The 22673-nt window shown below is 41.4% G+C and overlaps 1 protein-coding gene and 1 non-coding gene across 2 annotated transcripts in view; both read right to left on the reverse strand.

The window, feature by feature from the left end:
* LMLN (leishmanolysin like peptidase) overlaps nucleotides 1-22673 on the reverse strand; it is a 97867-nt gene that overhangs the window by 47532 nt on the left and 27662 nt on the right. The window lies entirely within an intron of this gene.
* Nucleotides 2190-2308, reverse strand: LOC134947011 (5S ribosomal RNA). Its single transcript, XR_010182526.1, has one exon. It is a non-coding gene; the product is annotated as a 5S ribosomal RNA (ribosomal RNA).

Raw genomic sequence — 22673 nt, forward strand, 5'->3', positions numbered from 1 at the left:
GCGGAGCATAAATTGGATCTGTGTCGAATCAGAAGCTCGTGGATCCTCCGGATATTCAGAAGCCACCTAATGTACAGAGTGGGATAGTAGCAGTAAATTGTCCCATTAGGGAACCAACGTCACCCACTGCCCCTGAAAAAGAGTTATTCTGTTATCTTTCTAAACTCTGTGGGAGCGGAAGAGAGAAGAGTAAAGGACTTACAGTGAAAATGAGAATCCTGTTAAGGGGGAATCTGAGAAAAGCCTGTCCAACGGAAATCAGTAAACAGGCATCTCTGAAGACAAGGGACACGTAAAACTCCCTTTCTTGTTTAAACTAGCAATCACAGACTAAAAGGATTGTAAGGCCAGAATAGGCCTGTCCGAGCCACTTGGCTTCGGAACGTGAAAAGAAAACAAAGGCCTGAGAACTGTCCTAATTCAAATGATATGTGAAAAACAGGGATCAACACCCTTTGCGGTTAGAAACCTATGGAGCGCAGCCTGCAGTATGACTCTCTTGTCATCATAAATCAGCCGACCTATGCCGAGGGACTCCTGAGACGGTTGTAACCGCCCAAGCCTTCTCCCATCGACCTGCGCCTACCCTGGGACCCTGCAGGTGTAATGGGTGTATAGGATGACATAAAATCAGACTGGACTGAGGATGTTGAACCTCTGCTTCAGCCTTTTTACCCTGAGAACCCCTGGCGACGAAGATATCACCCGTGTGGAGTCAAAAACCTGAAAGGGCACGAAAAAATCTAAAGGGAAGACCAGTAAAGGTCTGTCTTGGAGCTGGGGCAGTAGTAGGAGAAATCAAAGTGGACCTACCTCCATTGGTTCAAGAAATCCTGCAGAAAGTTCCTTCCCCAGAACCATCTGCCCCGTAGGATTTCATGTTTACTTGTCACTGTCGCAGCCCCAGAGGTCGTCGGGTTAAGACAGCCCAAGCGAAGATGCAGGGTCCGAGTCTGTAGACATGGAGACCTCCAAGGAACATAAAGCAGAATCGTGATTCTGACCTGTATCAAAGTATCAATTGATCCTGATGCGAAGCATCCTGTAACCTAGAGGACAATTGTTCCCCAACCTACCTGCTCCGGATACGGTAGAACCATGCTGCCGCATATGTCGATGGATCCCTGAGCAAGGTTGCCTCAGGAAAACGGCGGCTTGATGGACCGGCGATACACCGAGGTGTATACCCTAGAGAGGTTCTGATACCATCTCCTGCCATCTGCGGGGAAAAGATAGGAAAACAAACCTTGTTTGATACCTGATATTGTGTATTCGGGTGTCTGTCGGCCGCCTACCGGAGCCTGCCCAGCTCATCCGAAACTGAACCAGTCGCTGTCATTTTCGTCAATGGCGTGGAACCCTGATGGACTTGACGTGTCCTCCTCCTTTACCTGCAGTATCAGATGAACTGCTGTATTATGTACCTGTATATTCTGAGACACTGGTTCAGATCCACAGAAAACAGACATCAGTAATGCATGGAATGTTAGCAAAGTTTCTTTTTGGAAAGGTGTGTTTGGTCCCGCTGTGATTTGATCCTGTGACCTTGGAAACCAAAGTCCAAGGGCTTACCTGATGAGTTATTGTCTGGTTAATAGTGACATTACCTGCATCATTGATCAAACAGGGGTGTGCAGGTGCGTGGAGGGCGAAGCAGATGGCTCCGCCGCATACTTCACACCTAAGAGGGAATTCTTCGACTATCCCAGGAGAGACAAACGAAAGGAGAAAAGGTGGGTTAAATAAACAGAGCCCTACGTAAGGTGTGCACTATAATGTGTAGTGACCGATACGATTAAAATAAACTTTCTGGAGCAGCGGAGACCTGAACCAGCAACGCTGCGCTGTGGGACAGGAGTCTTAGCCCTAGGCTATAGGAGTTCTCCTTAAAGTTTTGTTTGGATTCAAACCCCTGTTCAGATACCCGCTACTAGCGTACTGAGCCGCAGCGCTATTTGTCTTATGCCTTACACGCATTCCACAATTACAAATAGCATTAGTAACTAGTGACAACAAGGAATAATAAAGGGAAGGCAACACCCCGCCCTGTATTTAGTGTACCGCTAATTAAGGTGCACCAGATGTTTCTCTGAGGTTCCGCTGGCTTTTCAAAATGGTGACCAGCCTGTGAGAAAGATGGGGGAAAATGTTATGTGCAAGATGTTGTTATTAGAAAACATTGCGGAAGTAGCCTACAGCACCTGGTATTCCCAGGCGGTCTCCCATCCAAGTACTAACCGGGCCTGACCCTGCTTAGTTTCCAAGATCAGACGAGATCGGGCGTGTTCAGGGTGGTGTGGCCATAGGCTTTTATCCCCTATATCTGGTATTTTATGGATTTATCTATATACATACCTACACGCACTTAAATATATATATCTATATATATACATGCACAAACATAACTATATATGTATATATACACACACACCGTAGGTAAATAAATACTGCACAGTAGATCCTTTTAATTATTATTGAGCTGAGTCCCAGCTACTGTAATAGAGCAGGTTCCCTGATTTGCAAGTAGGAAAATGCTGGGTATAGGACTCTACTGCAGGAGGAATGTATCTATATTTCAGCAGCCTGAAGTATCGAAAAGTTACAAATCCCAGAGCTGTTGCCTAGCGACGGGGAGACCTGGGAGCCCGCTGAGTAAAGCAGGTTAACTGTTAATATACCTGGGACTTTATTTGTATTTGTCTCTGAGTATGCAAGATTAGCCCACTGGGCTATAGGAGACACTGCAAATATGAAGCCAGGTCTGTGCATGGAGGAAATGGCCGCCAGAGTGAAACTCCTCTGGGCTATGCGATAAAATCTATATAGTGGATAACTGGATTAGTGCTGAGCCACTCTGACTATATCACATTCTCCTCAGCACCATGTGCATTAAACTCACATAAATGCCTATTACACTATAACAGTGGCCGGGGAGCGGAGAATGCTGAGCCCGCTGTACAGAGCGGGAGTTAGCTCCGCCCCCCGGCTATGGCGCCTTATTGCAAAACTAAGCGGGAAGCGAGCTGTACCCTCCGCTGGGCCTGCGAGTCACCGCCGGGGAGCGCTGAGCGCTGAGCCCGCTATACAGCGCTAGTAGAGCCCTGTATCTGCTAGCCGCCGCCGGGGAGTGTTGCGCTGAACAGAGCGCGAGTCGCCGCCTGGGAGCAGGGAGCGCTGAGCTCGCTCTACAGAGCGGGACTTAGCTCCGCCCCCTCCGTACAAGGCGCCAAATTTAAACATTGCTTTGCGCTCGAGCGGGATCCCTGTGCCGGCTCTGTGAGTCGCGCTGAGTGGGGATCTGTGCGGGGGGTGCGGGGAGCTGGGGGAGCAGAGGGTTATCAGAATGACACACACCCGTTTTTCAGTCAGGGTTGTATAAACACATACTCAGCCTCCCCCAATCATCCTGTCTGTTTCTCCATGAGGAGGACAGGTAAGGATACAATAAAGTACATTACAGCCCCAGAGAGCCCTTCTGGAGTGGGTTGTACAACAATAAACAGTGCATTGCTCTAAAAACATACATAGCCACCACAAATAAAGTATACTTCACTCACCACTGTGTTCTTGGTGGATCGGCCCCGACACACGCCGCACGCAGCGGCGTCCAGCCGGAATCTTCTGTGGTGGGGTGGTCCCGACACAAGCCGCACGCAGCGGTGTCCGACCATTTTTTGATACTCACCGCTGCCATGCTGCCGGAATCTTCTGCTGGATGGAGTGGCCGCGACACGCGCCGCACGCAGCGGTGTCCGCCAACTCAGGAGAGCTCAGTGTCTCCCTCAGCCGGGGCCCATCCCTAGCCGCACGCAGCTGCGATGGGACCCCGCCGGCAGCTCCCACGGTGCAGACTGGCAGTGGCAGAGCTGCCAGTCTGTGAGTGTGTGTGTAAGAAAAATAAAATAATAAAGAAAAAAGAAGAAAATTCTTCAGCTAAACCCAAGTGAACCAGCTACCTCGGGCACTTAACTAAGACTGGCTTGGAGGGGAGATAGTAGGGGAGGAGCTAGCCACAGTGTGAGAATTTTTAAAGTGCCAGCTACCAATACCACCTACTATCTCCCCATTGTAACTACACTCCAGTGGCCCCTAGTGGATGAAGGAGAAACAGTGTTATACATATCACTCCCCTTCTCATACACTGTATCCTGTGCCTCCTGTATCATATACAGTGTTATATATCACTCCCCTTCTCATACACTGTATCCTGTGCCCTCCTGTATCATATACAGTGTTATATATCACTCCCATTCTCATACACTGTATCCTGTGCCTCCTGTATCATATACAATGTTATATATCACTCCCATTCTCATACACTGCAGCCTGTGCCTCCTGTATCATATACAGTGTTATATCACTCCCATTCTCATACACTGTATCCTGTGCCTCCTGTATCATATACAGATGTATATATCACTCCCCTTCTCATACACTGTATCCTGTGCCTCCTGTATCATATACAGTGTTACATATCACTCCCCTTCTCATACACTGTATCCTGTGACTCCTGTATCATATACAGATGTATATATCACTCCCATTCTCATACACTGTATCCTGTGCCTCCTGTATCATATTCAGTGTTATATATCACTCCCATTCTCATACACTGTATCCTGTGCCTCCTGTATCATATACAGTGTTACATATCACTGCCATTCTCATACACTGTATCCTGTGCCTCCTGTATCATATACAGTGTTATACATATCACTCCCCTTCTCATACACTGTATCCTGTGCCTCCTGTATCATATACAGTGTTATACATATCACTCCCCTTCTCATACACTGTATCCTGTGCCTCCTGTATCATATACAGTCTTATATATCACTCCCATTCTCATACACTGTATCCTGTGCCTCCTGTATCATATACAGTGTTATATATCACTCCCATTCTCATACACTGTATCCTGTGCCTCCTGTATCATATACAGTGTTATATATCACTCCCATTCTCATACACTGTATCCTGTGCCTCCTGTATCATATACAGTGTTATATATCACTCCCATTCTCATACACTGTATCCTGTGCCTCCTGTATCATATACAGTGTTATATATCACTCCCATTCTCATACACTGTATCCTGTGCCTCCTGTATCATATACAGTGTTATATATCACTCCCATTCTCATACACTGTATCCTGTGCCTCCTGTATCATATACAGTGTTATATATCACTCCCATTCTCATACACTGTATCCTGTGCCTCCTGTATCATATACAGTGTTATATATCACTCCCATTCTCATACACTGTATCCTGTGCCTCCTGTATCATATACAGTGTTATATATCACTCCCATTCTCATACACTGTATCCTGTGCCTCCTGTATCATATACAGTGTTATATATCCCTCCCCTTCTCATACACTGTATCCTGTGCCTCCTGTATCATATACAGTGTTATATATCCCTCCCATTCTCATACACTGTATCCTGTGCCCTCCTGTATCATATACAATGTTATATATCACTCCCATTCTCATACACTGTATCCTGTGTCCTCCTGTATCATATACAGTGTTATATATCACTCCCATTCTCATACACTGTATCCTGTGCCTCCTGTATCATATAGTGTTATATATCACTCCCATTCTCATACACTGTATCCTGTGCCTCCTGTATCATATACAGTGTTATATATCACTCCCATTCTCATACACTGTATCCTGTGCCTCCTGTATCATATACAGTGTTACATATCACTGCCATTCTCATACACTGTATCCTGTGCCTCCTGTATCATATACAGTGTTATACATATCACTCCCATTCTCATACACTGTATCCTGTGCCTCCTCTATCATATACAGTGTTATACATATCACTCCCCTTCTCATACACTGTATCCTGTGCCTCCTGTATCATATACAGTGTTATATATCACTCCCCTTCTCATACACTGTATCCTGTGCCTCCTGTATCATATACAGTGTTATATATCACACCCCTTCTCATACATTGTATCCTGTGCCCCCTGTATCATATACAATGTTATATATCACTCCCATTCTCATACACTGTATCCTGTGCCTCCTGTATCATATACAGTGTTATATATCACTCCCATTCTCATACACTGTATCCTGTGCCTCCTGTATCATATACAGTGTTATATATCACTCCCATTCTCATACACTGTATCCTGTGCCTCCTGTATCATATACAATGTTATATATCACTCCCATTCTCATACACTGTATCCTGTGCCTCCTGTATCATGTACAGTGTTATATATCACTCCCCTTCTCATACACTGTATCCTGTGCCCTCCTGTATCATATACAGTGTTATATATCACTCCCATTCTCATACACTGTATCCTGTGCCTCCTGTATCATATACAGTGTTATATATCACTCCCCTTCTCATACACTGTATCCTGTGCCTCCTGTTTCATATACAGTGTTATATATCACTCCCATTCTCATACACTGTATCCTGTGCCTCCTGTATCATATACAGTGTTATATATCACTCCCATTCTCATACACGGTATCCTGTGCCTCCTGTATCATATACAGTGTTATATATCACTCCCATTCTCATACACTGTATCCTGTGCCTCCTGTATCATATACAGTGTTATATATCACTCCCATTCTCATACACTGTATCCTGTGCCTCCTGTATCATATACAGTGTTATATATCACTGCCATTCTCATACACTGTATCCTGTGCCTCCTGTATCATATACAGTGTTATATATCACTCCCCTTCTCATACACTGTATCCTGTGCCTCCTGTATCATATACAGTGTTATATATCACTCCCATTCTCATACACTGTATCCTGTGCCTCCTGTATCATATACAGTGTTATATATATCACTCCCATTCTCATACACTGTATCCTGTGCCTCCTGTATCATATACAGTGTTATATATAACTCCCATTCTCATACACTGTATCCTGTGCCTCCTGTATCATATAGAGTGTTATATATCACTCCCATTCTCATACACTGTATCCTGTGCCTCCTGTATCATATACAGTGTTATATATCACTCCCATTCTCATACACTGTATCCTGTGCCTCCTGTATCATATACAGTGTTATATCACTCCCATTCTCATACACTGTATCCTGTGCCTCCTGTATCATATACAATGTTATATATCACTCCCCTTCTCATACACTGTATCCTGTGCCTCCTGTATCATATACAATGTTATATATCACTCCCATTCTCATACATTGTATCCTGTGCCCCCTGTATCATATACAGTGTTATATATCACTCCCATTCTCATACACTGTATCCTGTGCCTCCTGTATCATATACAGTGTTATATATCACTGCCATTCTCATACACTGTATCCTGTGCCTCCTGTATCATATACAGTGTTATATATCACTCCCCTTCTCATACACTGTATCCTGTGCCTCCTGTATCATATTCAGTGTTATATATCACTCCCATTCTCATACACTGTATCCTGTGCCTCCTGTATCATATACAATGTTATATATCACTCCCCTTCTCATACACTGTATCCTGTGTCCTCCTGTATTATATACAGTGTTATCTATCACTCCCCTTCTCATACACTGTATCCTGTGCCTCCTGTATCATATATAATGTTATATATCACTCCCCTTCTCATACACTGTAACCTGTGCCTCCTGTATCATATACAGTGTTATATATCACTGCCATTCTCATACACTGTATCCTGTGCCTCCTGTATCATATACAGTGTTATATATCACTCCCATTCTCATACACTGAATCCTGTGCCTCCTGTATCATATACAGTGTTATATATCACTCCCATTCTCATACACTGTATCCTGTGCGTCCTGTATCATATACAGTCTTATACATCACTCCCATTCTCATACACTGTATCCTGTGCCTCCTGTATCATATACAATGTTATATATCACTCCCCTTCTCATACACTGTATCCTGTGCCTCCTGTATCATATACAGTCTTATATATCACTCCCATTCTCATACACTGTATCCTGTGCCTCCTGTATCATATACAGTCTTATATATCACTCCCATTCTCATACACTGTATCCTGTGTCCTCCTGTATCATATACAGTGTTATATGTAACTCCCATTCTCATACACTGTATCCTGTGCCTCCTGTATCATATACAATGTTATATATCACTCCCATTCTCATACACTGCAGCCTGTGCCTCCTGTATCATATACAGTGTTATATCACTCCCATTCTCATACACTGTATCCTGTGCCTCCTGTATCATATACAGATGTATATATCACTCCCCTTCTCATACACTGTATCCTGTGCCTCCTGTATCATATACAGTGTTACATATCACTCCCCTTCTCATACACTGTATCCTGTGCCTCCTGTATCATATACAGATGTATATATCACTCCCCTTCTCGTACACTGTATCCTGTGCCTCCTGTATCATATACAGTGTTATACATATCACTCCCCTTCTCATACACTGTATCCTGTGCCTCCTGTATCATATACAGTGTTATATATCACTCCCATTCTCATACACTGTATCCTGTGCCTCCTGTATCATATACAGTCTTATATATCACTCCCATTGTCATACACTGTATCCTGTGCCTCCTGTATCATATACAATGTTATATATCACTCCCCTTCTCATACACTGTATCCTGTGCCTCCTGTATCATATACAGTGTTATATATCACTCCCATTCTCATACACTGTATCATGTGCCCTCCTGTATCATATATAGTGTTATATATCACTCCCATTCTCATACACTGTATCCTGTGCCTCCAGTATCATATACAGTGTTATATATCACTGCCATTCTCATACACTGTATCCTGTGCCTCCTGTATCATATACAGTGTTATATATCACTCCCCTTCTCATACACTGTATCCTGTGCCTCCTGTATCATATTCAGTGTTATATATCACTCCCATTCTCATACACTGTATCCTGTGCCTCCTGTATCATATTCAGTGTTATATATCACTCCCATTCTCATACACTGTATCCTGTGCCTCCTGTATCATATACAGTGTTATATATCACTCCCATTCTCATACACTGAATCCTGTGCCTCCTGTATCATATACAGTGTTACATATCACTCCCATTCTCATACACTGTATCCTGTGCCTCCTGTATCATATACAGTCTTATATATCACTCCCATTCTCATACACTGTATCCTGTGCCTCCTGTATCATATACAATGTTATATATCACTCCCCTTCTCATACACTGTATCCTGTGCCTCCTGTATCATATACAGTCTTATATATCACTCCCATTCTCATACACTGTATCCTGTGCCTCCTGTATCATATAGTCTTATATATCACTCCCATTCTCATACACTGTATCCTGTGTCCTCCTGTATCATATACAGTGTTATATATAACTCCCATTCTCATACACTGTATCCTGTGCCTCCTGTATCATATACAATGTTATATATCACTCCCATTCTCATACACTGCAGCCTGTGCCTCCTGTATCATATACAGTGTTATATCACTCCCATTCTCATACACTGTATCCTGTGCCTCCTGTATCATATACAGATGTATATATCACTCCCCTTCTCATACACTGTATCCTGTGCCTCCTGTATCATATACAGTGTTACATATCACTCCCCTTCTCATACACTGTATCCTGTGCCTCCTGTATCATATACAGATGTATATATCACTCCCATTCTCATACACTGTATCCTGTGCCTCCTGTATCATATTCAGTGTTATATATCACTCCCATTCTCATACACTGTATCCTGTGCCTCCTGTATCATATACAGTGTTACATATCACTGCCATTCTCATACACTGTATCCTGTGCCTCCTGTATCATATACAGTGTTATACATATCACTCCCCTTCTCATACACTGTATCCTGTGCCTCCTGTATCATATACAGTGTTATACATATCACTCCCCTTCTCATACACTGTATCCTGTGCCTCCTGTATCATATACAGTCTTATATATCACTCCCATTGTCATACACTGTATCCTGTGCCTCCTGTATCATATACAATGTTATATATCACTCCCCTTCTCATACACTGTATCCTGTGCCTCCTGTATCATATACAGTGTTATATATCACTCCCACTCTCATACACTGTATCATGTGCCCTCCTGTATCATATACAGTGTTATACATCACTCCCATTCTCATACACTGTATCCTGTGCCCTCCTGTATCATATACAGTGTTATATATCACTCCCATTGTCATACACTGTATCCTGTGCCTCCTGTATCATATACAGTGTTATACATCACTCCCCTCCTCATACACTGTATCCTGTGCCTCCTGTATCATATACAATGTTATATATCACTCCCCTTCTCATACACTGTATCCTGTGCCTCCTGTATCATATACAGTGTTATATATCACTCCCATTCTCATACACTGTATCCTGTGCCTCCTGTATCATATACAGTGTTATACATCACTCCCATTCTCATACACTGTATCCTGTGCCCTCCTGTATCATATACAGTGTTATATATCACTCCCATTGTCATACACTGTATCCTGTGCCTCCTGTATCATATACAGTGTTATACATCACTCCCCTCCTCATACACTGTATCCTGTGCCTCCTGTATCATATACAGTGTTATATATCACTCCCATTCTCATACACTGTATCCTGTGCCCTCCTGTATCATATACAGTGTTATATATCACTCCCATTCTCATACACTGTATCCTGTGCCTCCTGTATCATATACAGTGTTATATATCACTCCCATTCTCATACACTGTATCCTGTGCCTCCTGTATCATATACAGTGTTATATATCACTCCCATTCTCATACACTGTATCCTGTGCCTCCTGTATCATATACAGTGTTATATATCACTCCCATTCTCATACACTGTATCCTGTGCCTCCTGTATCATATACAGTGTTATATATCACTCCCATTCTCATACACTGTATCCTGTGCCTCCTGTATCATATACAGTGTTATATATCCCTCCCCTTCTCATACACTGTATCCTGTGCCTCCTGTATCATATACAGTGTTATATATCCCTCCCATTCTCATACACTGTATCCTGTGCCCTCCTGTATCATATACAATGTTATATATCACTCCCATTCTCATACACTGTATCCTGTGTCCTCCTGTATCATATACAGTGTTATATATCACTCCCATTCTCATACACTGTATCCTGTGCCTCCTGTATCATATAGTGTTATATATCACTCCCATTCTCATACACTGTATCCTGTGCCTCCTGTATCATATACAGTGTTATATATCACTCCCATTCTCATACACTGTATCCTGTGCCTCCTGTATCATATACAGTGTTACATATCACTGCCATTCTCATACACTGTATCCTGTGCCTCCTGTATCATATACAGTGTTATACATATCACTCCCATTCTCATACACTGTATCCTGTGCCTCCTCTATCATATACAGTGTTATACATATCACTCCCCTTCTCATACACTGTATCCTGTGCCTCCTGTATCATATACAGTGTTATATATCACTCCCCTTCTCATACACTGTATCCTGTGCCTCCTGTATCATATACAGTGTTATATATCACACCCCTTCTCATACATTGTATCCTGTGCCCCCTGTATCATATACAATGTTATATATCACTCCCATTCTCATACACTGTATCCTGTGCCTCCTGTATCATATACAGTGTTATATATCACTCCCATTCTCATACACTGTATCCTGTGCCTCCTGTATCATATACAGTGTTATATATCACTCCCATTCTCATACACTGTATCCTGTGCCTCCTGTATCATATACAATGTTATATATCACTCCCATTCTCATACACTGTATCCTGTGCCTCCTGTATCATGTACAGTGTTATATATCACTCCCCTTCTCATACACTGTATCCTGTGCCCTCCTGTATCATATACAGTGTTATATATCACTCCCATTCTCATACACTGTATCCTGTGCCTCCTGTATCATATACAGTGTTATATATCACTCCCCTTCTCATACACTGTATCCTGTGCCTCCTGTATCATATACAGTGTTATATATCACTCCCATTCTCATACACTGTATCCTGTGCCTCCTGTATCATATACAGTGTTATATATCACTCCCATTCTCATACACGGTATCCTGTGCCTCCTGTATCATATACAGTGTTATATATCACTCCCATTCTCATACACTGTATCCTGTGCCTCCTGTATCATATACAGTGTTATATATCACTCCCATTCTCATACACTGTATCCTGTGCCTCCTGTATCATATACAGTGTTATATATCACTGCCATTCTCATACACTGTATCCTGTGCCTCCTGTATCATATACAGTGTTATATATCACTCCCATTCTCATGCACTGTATCCTGTGCCTCCTGTATCATATACAATGTTATATATCACTCCCATTCTCATACACTGTATACTGTGCCCTCCTGTATCATATACAGTGTTATACATATCACTCCCATTCTCATACACTGTATCCTGTGCCTCCTGTATCATATACAGTGTTATATATCACTCCCATTCTCATACACTGTATCCTGTGCCTCCTGTATCATTACAGTGTTATATATCACTCCCATTCTCATACACTGTATCCTGTGCCTCCTGTATCATATACAGTGTTATACATATCACTCCCATTCTCATACACTGTATCCTGTGCCTCCTGTATCATATACAGTGTTATACATATCACTCCCATTCTCATACACTGTATCCTGTGCCTCCTGTATCATATACAGTGTTATATATCACTCCCATTCTCATACACTGTATCCTGTGCCTCCTGTATCATATACAGTCTTATATATCACTCCCATTCTCATACACTGTATCCTGTGTCCTCCTGTATCATATACAGTGTTATATATCACTCCCATTCTCATACACTGTATCCTGTGCCTCCTGTATCATATACAGTGTTATATATCACTCCCCTTCTCATACACTGTATCCTGTGCCTCCTGTATCATATACAGATGTATATATCACTCCCCTTCTCATACACTGTATCCTGTGCCTCCTGTATCATATACAGTGTTATATATCACTCCCCTTCTCATACACTGTATCCTGTGCCTCCTGTATCATATACAGATGTATATATCACTCCCCTTCTCATACACTGTATCCTGTGCCTCCTGTATCATATACAGTGTTATATATCACTCCCATTCTCATACACTGTATTTTGTGCCTCCTGTATCATATACAGATGTATATATCACTCCCCTTCTCATACACTGTATCCTGTGCCTCCTGTATCATATACAGTGTTATACATATCACTCCCCTTCTCATACACTGTATCCTGTGCCTCCTGTATCATATACAGTCTTATATATCACTCCCATTGTCATACACTGTATCCTGTGCCTCCTGTATCATATACAATGTTATATATCACTCCCCTTCTCATACACTGTATCCTGTGCCTCCTGTATCATATACAGTGTTATATATCACTCCCCTTCTCATAAACTGTATCCTGTGCCCTCCTGTATCATATACAGTGTTATATATCACTCCCATTCTCATACACTGTATCCTGTGCCTCCTGTATCATATACAGTGTTATATATCACTCCCCTTCTCATACATTGTATCCTGTGCCCCCTGTATCATATACAATGTTATATATCACTCCCATTCTCATACACTGTATCCTGTGCCTCCTGTATCATATACAGTGTTATATATCACTCCCATTCTCATACACTGTATCCTGTGCCCTCCTGTATCATATACAGTGTTATATATCACTCCCCTTCTCATACACTGTATCCTGTGCCCTCCTGTATCATATACAGTGTTATATATCACTGCCATTCTCATACACTGTATCCTGTGCCTCCTGTATCATATACAGTGTTATATATCACTGCCATTCTCATACACTGTATCCTGTGCCTCCTGTATCATATACAGTGTTATATATCCCTCCCCTTCTCATACACTGTATCCTGTGCCTCCTGTATCATATACAGTGTTATATATCACTCCCCTTCTCATACACTGTATCCTGTGCCTCCTGTATCATATACAGTGTTATATATCACTACCCTTCTCATACACTGTATCCTGTGCCCTCCTGTATCATATACAGTGTTATATATCACTCCCATTCTCATACACTGTATCCTGTGCCTCCTGTATCATATACAGTGTTATATATCACTCCCCTTCTCATACATTGTATCCTGTGCCCCCTGTATCATATACAATGTTATATATCACTCCCATTCTCATACACTGTATCCTGTGCCTCCTGTATCATATACAGTGTTATATATCACTCCCATTCTCATACACTGTATCCTGTGCCCTCCTGTATCATATACAGTGTTATATATCACTCCCCTTCTCATACACTGTATCCTGTGCCCTCCTGTATCATATACAGTGTTATATATCACTCCCATTCTCATACACTGTATCCTGTGCCTCCTGTATCATATACAGTGTTATATATCACTCCCCTTCTCATACACTGTATCCTGTGCCCCCTGTATCATATACAATGTTATATATCACTCCCATTCTCATACACTGTATCCTGTGCCTCCTGTATCATATACAGTGTTATACATATCACTCCCATTCTCATACACTGTATCCTGTGCCTCCTGTATCATATACAGTGTTATATATCACTCCCCTTCTCATACATTGTATCCTGTGCCCCCTGTATCATATACAATGTTATATATCACTCCCATTCTCATACACTGTATCCTGTGCCTCCTGTATCATATACAGTGTTATACATATCACTCCCATTCTCATACACTGTATCCTGTGCCTCCTGTATCATATACAGTGTTATATATCACTCCCCTTCTCATACATTGTATCCTGTGCCCCCTGTATCATATACAATGTTATATATCACTCCCATTCTCATACACTGTATCCTGTGCCTCCTGTATCATATACAGTGTTATACATATCACTCCCATTCTCATACACTGTATCCTGTGCCTCCTGTATCATATACAGTGTTATATCTCACTCCCATTCTCATGCACTGTATCCTGTTCCTCCTGTATCATATACAGTGTTATATATCACTCCCATTCTCATACACTGTATCCTGTACCCTCCTGTATCATATACAGTGTTATATATCACTCCCATTCTCATACACTGTATCCTGTGCCTCCTGTATCATATACAGTGTTATACATATCACTCCCATTCTCATACACTGTATCCTGTGCCTCCTGTATCATATACAGTGTTATACATATCACTCCCATTCTCATACACTGTATCCTGTGCCTCCTGTATCATATACAGTGTTATACATATCACTCCCATTCTCATACACTGTATCCTGTGCCTCCTGTATCATATACAGTGTTATATATCACTCCCATTCTCATACAATGTATCCTGTGCCTCCTGTATCATATACAGTCTTATATATCACTCCCATTCTCATACACTGTATCCTGTGCCTCCTGTATCATATACAATGTTATATATCACTCCCATTCTCATACACTGTATCCTGTGCCTCCTGTATCATATACAATGTTATATATCACTCCCATTCTCATACACTGTATCCTGTGCCTCCTGTATCATATACAGTGTTATATATCACTCCCATTCTCATACACTGTATCCTGTGCCTCCTGTATCATATACAGTGTTATATATCACTCCCCTTCTCATACACTGTATCCTGTGCCTCCTGTATCATATACAGTGTTATATATCACTCCCATTCTCATACACTGTATCCTGTGCCTCCTGTATCATATACAGTCTTATATATCACTCCCATTCTCATACACTGTATCCTGTGTCCTCCTGTATCATATACAGTGTTATATATAACTCCCATTCTCATACACTGTATCCTGTGCCTCCTGTATCATATACAATGTTATATATCACTCCCATTCTCATACACTGCAGCCTGTGCCTCCTGTATCATATACAGTGTTATATATCACTCCCATTCTCATACACTGTATCCTGTGCCTCCTGTATCATATACAATGTTATATATCACTCCCCTTCTCATACACTGTATCCTGTGCCTCCTGTATCATATACAGATGTATATATCACTCCCCTTCTCATACACTGTATCCTGTGCCTCCTGTATCATATACAGTGTTATATATCACTCCCCTTCTCATACACTGTATCCTGTGCCTCCTGTATCATATACAGATGTATATATCACTCCCCTTCTCATACACTGTATCCTGTGCCTCCTGTATCATATACAGTGTTATATATCACTCCCATTCTCATACACTGTATTCTGTGCCTCCTGTATCATATACAGATGTATATATCACTCCCCTTCTCATACACTGTATCCTGTGCCTCCTGTATCATATACAGTGTTATACATATCACTCCCCTTCTCATACACTGTATCCTGTGCCTCCTGTATCATATACAGTGTTATATATCACTCCCATTCTCATACACTGTATCCTGTGCCTCCTGTATCATATACAGTCTTATATATCACTCCCATTGTCATACACTGTATCCTGTGCCTCCTGTATCATATACAATGTTATATATCACTCCCCTTCTCATACACTGTATCCTGTGCCTCCTGTATCATATACAGTGTTATATATCACTCCCCTTCTCATACACTGTATCCTGTGCCTCCTGTATCATATACAGTGTTATATATCACTGCCATTCTCATACACTGTATCCTGTGCCTCCTGTATTATATACAGTGTTATATATCACTCCCATTCTCATACACTGTATCCTGTGCCCTCCTGTATCATATACAGTGTTATATATCACTCCCATTCTCATACACTGTATCCTGTGCCCTCCTGTATCATATACAATGTTATATATCACTCCCATTCTCATACACTGTATCCTGTGCCTCCTGTATCATATACAGTGTTATATATCACTCCCATTCTCATACACTGTATCCTGTGCCTCCTGTATCATATACAGTGTTATATATCACTGCCATTCTCATACACTGTATCCTGTGCCTCCTGTATCATATACAGTGTTATATATCACTCCCCTTCTCATACACTGTATCCTGTGCCTCCTGTATCATATACAGTGTTATATATCCCTCCCCTTCTCATACACTGTATCCTGTGCCTCCTGTATCATATACAGTGTTATACATATCACTCCCCTTCTCATACACTGTATCCTGTGCCTCCTGTATCATATACAGTGTTATATATCACTCCCCTTCTCATACACTGTATCCTGTGCCCTCCTGTATCATATACAGTGTTATATATCACTCCCATTCTCATACACTGTATCCTGTGCCTCCTGTATCATATACAATGTTATATATCACTCCCATTCTCATACACTGCAGCCTGTGCCTCCTGTATCATATACAGTGTTATATCACTCCCATTCTCATACACTGTATCCTGTGCCTCCTGTATCATATACAGATGTATATATCACTCCCCTTCTCATACACTGTATCCTGTGCCTCCTGTATCATATACAGTGTTACATATCACTCCCCTTCTCATACACTGTATCCTGTGCCTCCTGTATCATATACAGATGTATATATCACTCCCATTCTCATACACTGTATCCTGTGCCTCCTGTATCATATTCAGTGTTATATATCACTCCCATTCTCATACACTGTATCCTGTGCCTCCTGTATCATATACAGTGTTACATATCACTGCCATTCTCATACACTGTATCCTGTGCCTCCTGTATCATATACAGTGTTATACATATCACTCCCCTTCTCATACACTGTATCCTGTGCCTCCTGTATCATATACAGTCTTATATATCACTCCCATTGTCATACACTGTATCCTGTGCCTCCTGTATCATATACAATGTTATATATCACTCCCCTTCTCATACACTGTATCCTGTGCCTCCTGTATCATATACAGTGTTATATATCACTCCCACTCTCATACACTGTATCATGTGCCCTCCTGTATCATATACAGTGTTATACATCACTCCCATTCTCATACACTGTATCCTGTGCCCTCCTGTATCATATACAGTGTTATATATCACTCCCATTGTCATACACTGTATCCTGTGCCTCCTGTATCATATACAGTGTTATACATCACTCCCCTCCTCATACACTGTATCCTGTGCCTCCTGTATCATATACAATGTTATATATCACTCCCCTTCTCATACACTGTATCCTGTGCCTCCTGTATCATATACAGTGTTATACATCACTCCCATTCTCATACACTGTATCCTGTGCCCTCCTGTATCATATACAGTGTTATATATCACTCCCATTGTCATACACTGTATCCTGTGCCTCCTGTATCATATACAGTGTTATACATCACTCCCCTCCTCATACACTGTATCCTGTGCCTCCTGTATCATATACAGTGTTATATATCACTCCCATTCTCATACACTGTATCCTGTGCCCTCCTGTATCATATACAGTGTTATATATCACTCCCATTCTCATACACTGTATCCTGTGCCTCCTGTATCATATACAGTGTTATATATCACTCCCATTCTCATACACTGTATCCTGTGCCTCCTGTATCATATACAGTGTTATATATCACTCCCATTCTCATACACTGTATCCTGTGCCTCCTGTATCATATACAGTGTTATATATCACTCCCATTCTCATACACTGTATCCTGTGCCTCCTGTATCATATACAGTGTTATATATCACTCCCATTCTCATACACTGTATCCTGTGCCTCCTGTATCATATACAGTGTTATATATCACTCCCATTCTCATACACTGTATCCTGTGCCTCCTGTATCATATACAGTGTTATATATCCCTCCCATTCTCATACACTGTATCCTGTGCCCTCCTGTATCATATACAATGTTATATATCACTCCCATTCTCATACACTGTATCCTGTGCCCTCCTGTATCATATACAATGTTATATATCACTCCCATTCTCATACACTGTATCCTGTGTCCTCCTGTATCATATACAGTGTTATATATCACTCCCATTCTCATACACTGTATCCTGTGCCTCCTGTATCATATAGTGTTATATATCACTCCCATTCTCATACACTGTATCCTGTGCCTCCTGTATCATATACAGTGTTATATATCACTCCCATTCTCATACACTGTATCCTGTGCCTCCTGTATCATATACAGTGTTACATATCACTGCCATTCTCATACACTGTATCCTGTGCCTCCTGTATCATATACAGTGTTATACATATCACTCCCATTCTCATACACTGTATCCTGTGCCTCCTCTATCATATACAGTGTTATACATATCACTCCCCTTCTCATACACTGTATCCTGTGCCTCCTGTATCATATACAGTGTTATATATCACTCCCCTTCTCATACACTGTATCCTGTGCCTCCTGTATCATATACAGTGTTATATATCACACCCCTTCTCATTCATTGTATCCTGTGCCCCCTGTATCATATACAATGTTATATATCACTCCCATTCTCATACACTGTATCCTGTGCCTCCTGTATCATATACAGTGTTATATATCACTCCCATTCTCATACACTGTATCCTGTGCCTCCTGTATCATATACAGTGTTATATATCACTCCCATTCTCATACACTGTATCCTGTGCCTCCTGTATCATATACAATGTTATATATCACTCCCATTCTCATACACTGTATCCTGTGCCTCCTGTATCATGTACAGTGTTATATATCACTCCCCTTCTCATACACTGTATCCTGTGCCCTCCTGTATCATATACAGTGTTATATATCACTCCCATTCTCATACACTGTATCCTGTGCCTCCTGTATCATATACAGTGTTATATATCACTCCCCTTCTCATACACTGTATCCTGTGCCTCCTGTATCATATACAGTGTTATATATCACTCCCATTCTCATACACTGTATCCTGTGCCTCCTGTATCATATACAGTGTTATATATCACTCCCATTCTCATACACGGTATCCTGTGCCTCCTGTATCATATACAGTGTTATATATCACTCCCATTCTCATACACTGTATCCTGTGCCTCCTGTATCATATACAGTGTTATATATCACTCCCATTCTCATACACTGTATCCTGTGCCTCCTGTATCATATACAGTGTTATATATCACTGCCATTCTCATACACTGTATCCTGTGCCTCCTGTATCATATACAGTGTTATATATCACTCCCATTCTCATGCACTGTATCCTGTGCCTCCTGTATCATATACAATGTTATATATCACTCCCATTCTCATACACTGTATACTGTGCCCTCCTGTATCATATACAGTGTTATACATATCACTCCCATTCTCATACACTGTATCCTGTGCCTCCTGTATCATATACAGTGTTATATATCACTCCCATTCTCATACACTGTATCCTGTGCCTCCTGTATCATTACAGTGTTATATATCACTCCCATTCTCATACACTGTATCCTGTGCCTCCTGTATCACATACAGTGTTATACATATCACTCCCATTCTCATACACTGTATCCTGTGCCTCCTGTATCATATACAGTGTTATACATATCACTCCCATTCTCATACACTGTATCCTGTGCCTCCTGTATCATATACAGTGTTATATATCACTCCCATTCTCATACACTGTATCCTGTGCCTCCTGTATCATATACAGTCTTATATATCACTCCCATTCTCATACACTGTATCCTGTGTCCTCCTGTATCATATACAGTGTTATATATCACTCCCATTCTCATACACTGTATCCTGTGCCTCCTGTATCATATACAGTGTTATATATCACTCCCCTTCTCATACACTGTATCCTGTGCCTCCTGTATCATATACAGATGTATATATCACTCCCCTTCTCATACACTGTATCCTGTGCCTCCTGTATCATATACAGTGTTATATATCACTACCCTTCTCATACACTGTATCCTGTGCCTCCTGTATCATATACAGATGTATATATCACTCCCCTTCTCATACACTGTATCATGTGCCTCCTGTATCATATACAGTGTTATATATCACTCCCATTCTCATACACTGTATTTTGTGCCTCCTGTATCATATACAGATGTATATATCACTCCCCTTCTCATACACTGTATCCTGTGCCTCCTGTATCATATACAGTGTTATACATATCACTCCCCTTCTCATACACTGTATCCTGTGCCTCCTGTATCATATACAGTGTTATATATCACTCCCATTCTCATACACTGTATCCTGTGCCTCCTGTATCATATACAGTCTTATATATCACTCCCATTGTCATACACTGTATCCTGTGCCTCCTGTATCATATACAATGTTATATATCACTCCCCTTCTCATACACTGTATCCTGTGCCTCCTGTATCATATACAGTGTTATATATCACTCCCCTTCTCATACACTGTATCCTGTGCCCTCCTGTATCATATACAGTGTTATATATCACTCCCATTCTCATACACTGTATCCTGTGCCTCCTGTATCATATACAGTGTTATATATCACTCCCCTTCTCATACATTGTATCCTGTGCCCCCTGTATCATATACAATGTTATATATCACTCCCATTCTCATACACTGTATCCTGTGCCTCCTGTATCATATACAGTGTTATATATCACTCCCATTCTCATACACTGTATCCTGTGCCCTCCTGTATCATATACAGTGTTATATATCACTCCCCTTCTCATACACTGTATCCTGTGCCCTCCTGTATCATATACAGTGTTATATATCACTGCCATTCTCATACACTGTATCCTGTGCCTCCTGTATCATATACAGTGTTATATATCACTGCCATTCTCATACACTGTATCCTGTGCCTCCTGTATCATATACAGTGTTATATATCCCTCCCCTTCTCATACACTGTATCCTGTGCCTCCTGTATCATATACAGTGTTATATATCACTCCCCTTCTCATACACTGTATCCTGTGCCTCCTGTATCATATACAGTGTTATATATCACTACCCTTCTCATACACTGTATCCTGTGCCCTCCTGTATCATATACAGTGTTATATATCACTCCCATTCTCATACACTGTATCCTGTGCCTCCTGTATCATATACAGTGTTATATATCACTCCCCTTCTCATACATTGTATCCTGTGCCCCCTGTATCATATACAATGTTATATATCACTCCCATTCTCATACACTGTATCCTGTGCCTCCTGTATCATATACAGTGTTATATATCACTCCCCTTCTCATACACTGTATCCTGTGCCTCCTGTATCATATACAGTGTTATATATCACTGCCATTCTCATACACTGTATCCTGTGCCCTCCTGTATCATATACAATGTTATATATCACTCCCATTCTCATACACTGTATCCTGTGCCTCCTGTATCATATACAGTGTTATATATCACTCCCATTCTCATACACTGTATCCTGTGCCTCCTGTATCATATACAGTGTTATATATCACTGCCATTCTCATACACTGTATCCTGTGCCTCCTGTATCATATACAGTGTTATATATCACTCCCCTTCTCATACACTGTATCCTGTGCCTCCTGTATCATATACAGTGTTATATATCCCTCCCCTTCTCATACACTGTATCCTGTGCCTCCTGTATCATATACAGTGTTATATATCACTCCCCTTCTCATACACTGTATCCTGTGCCTCCTGTATCATATACAGTGTTATACATAT

This window comes from Pseudophryne corroboree, chromosome 7 (genome assembly GCF_028390025.1).
Source record: "Pseudophryne corroboree isolate aPseCor3 chromosome 7, aPseCor3.hap2, whole genome shotgun sequence".
In the NCBI taxonomy this organism is placed as follows: domain Eukaryota; kingdom Metazoa; phylum Chordata; class Amphibia; order Anura; family Myobatrachidae; genus Pseudophryne; species Pseudophryne corroboree.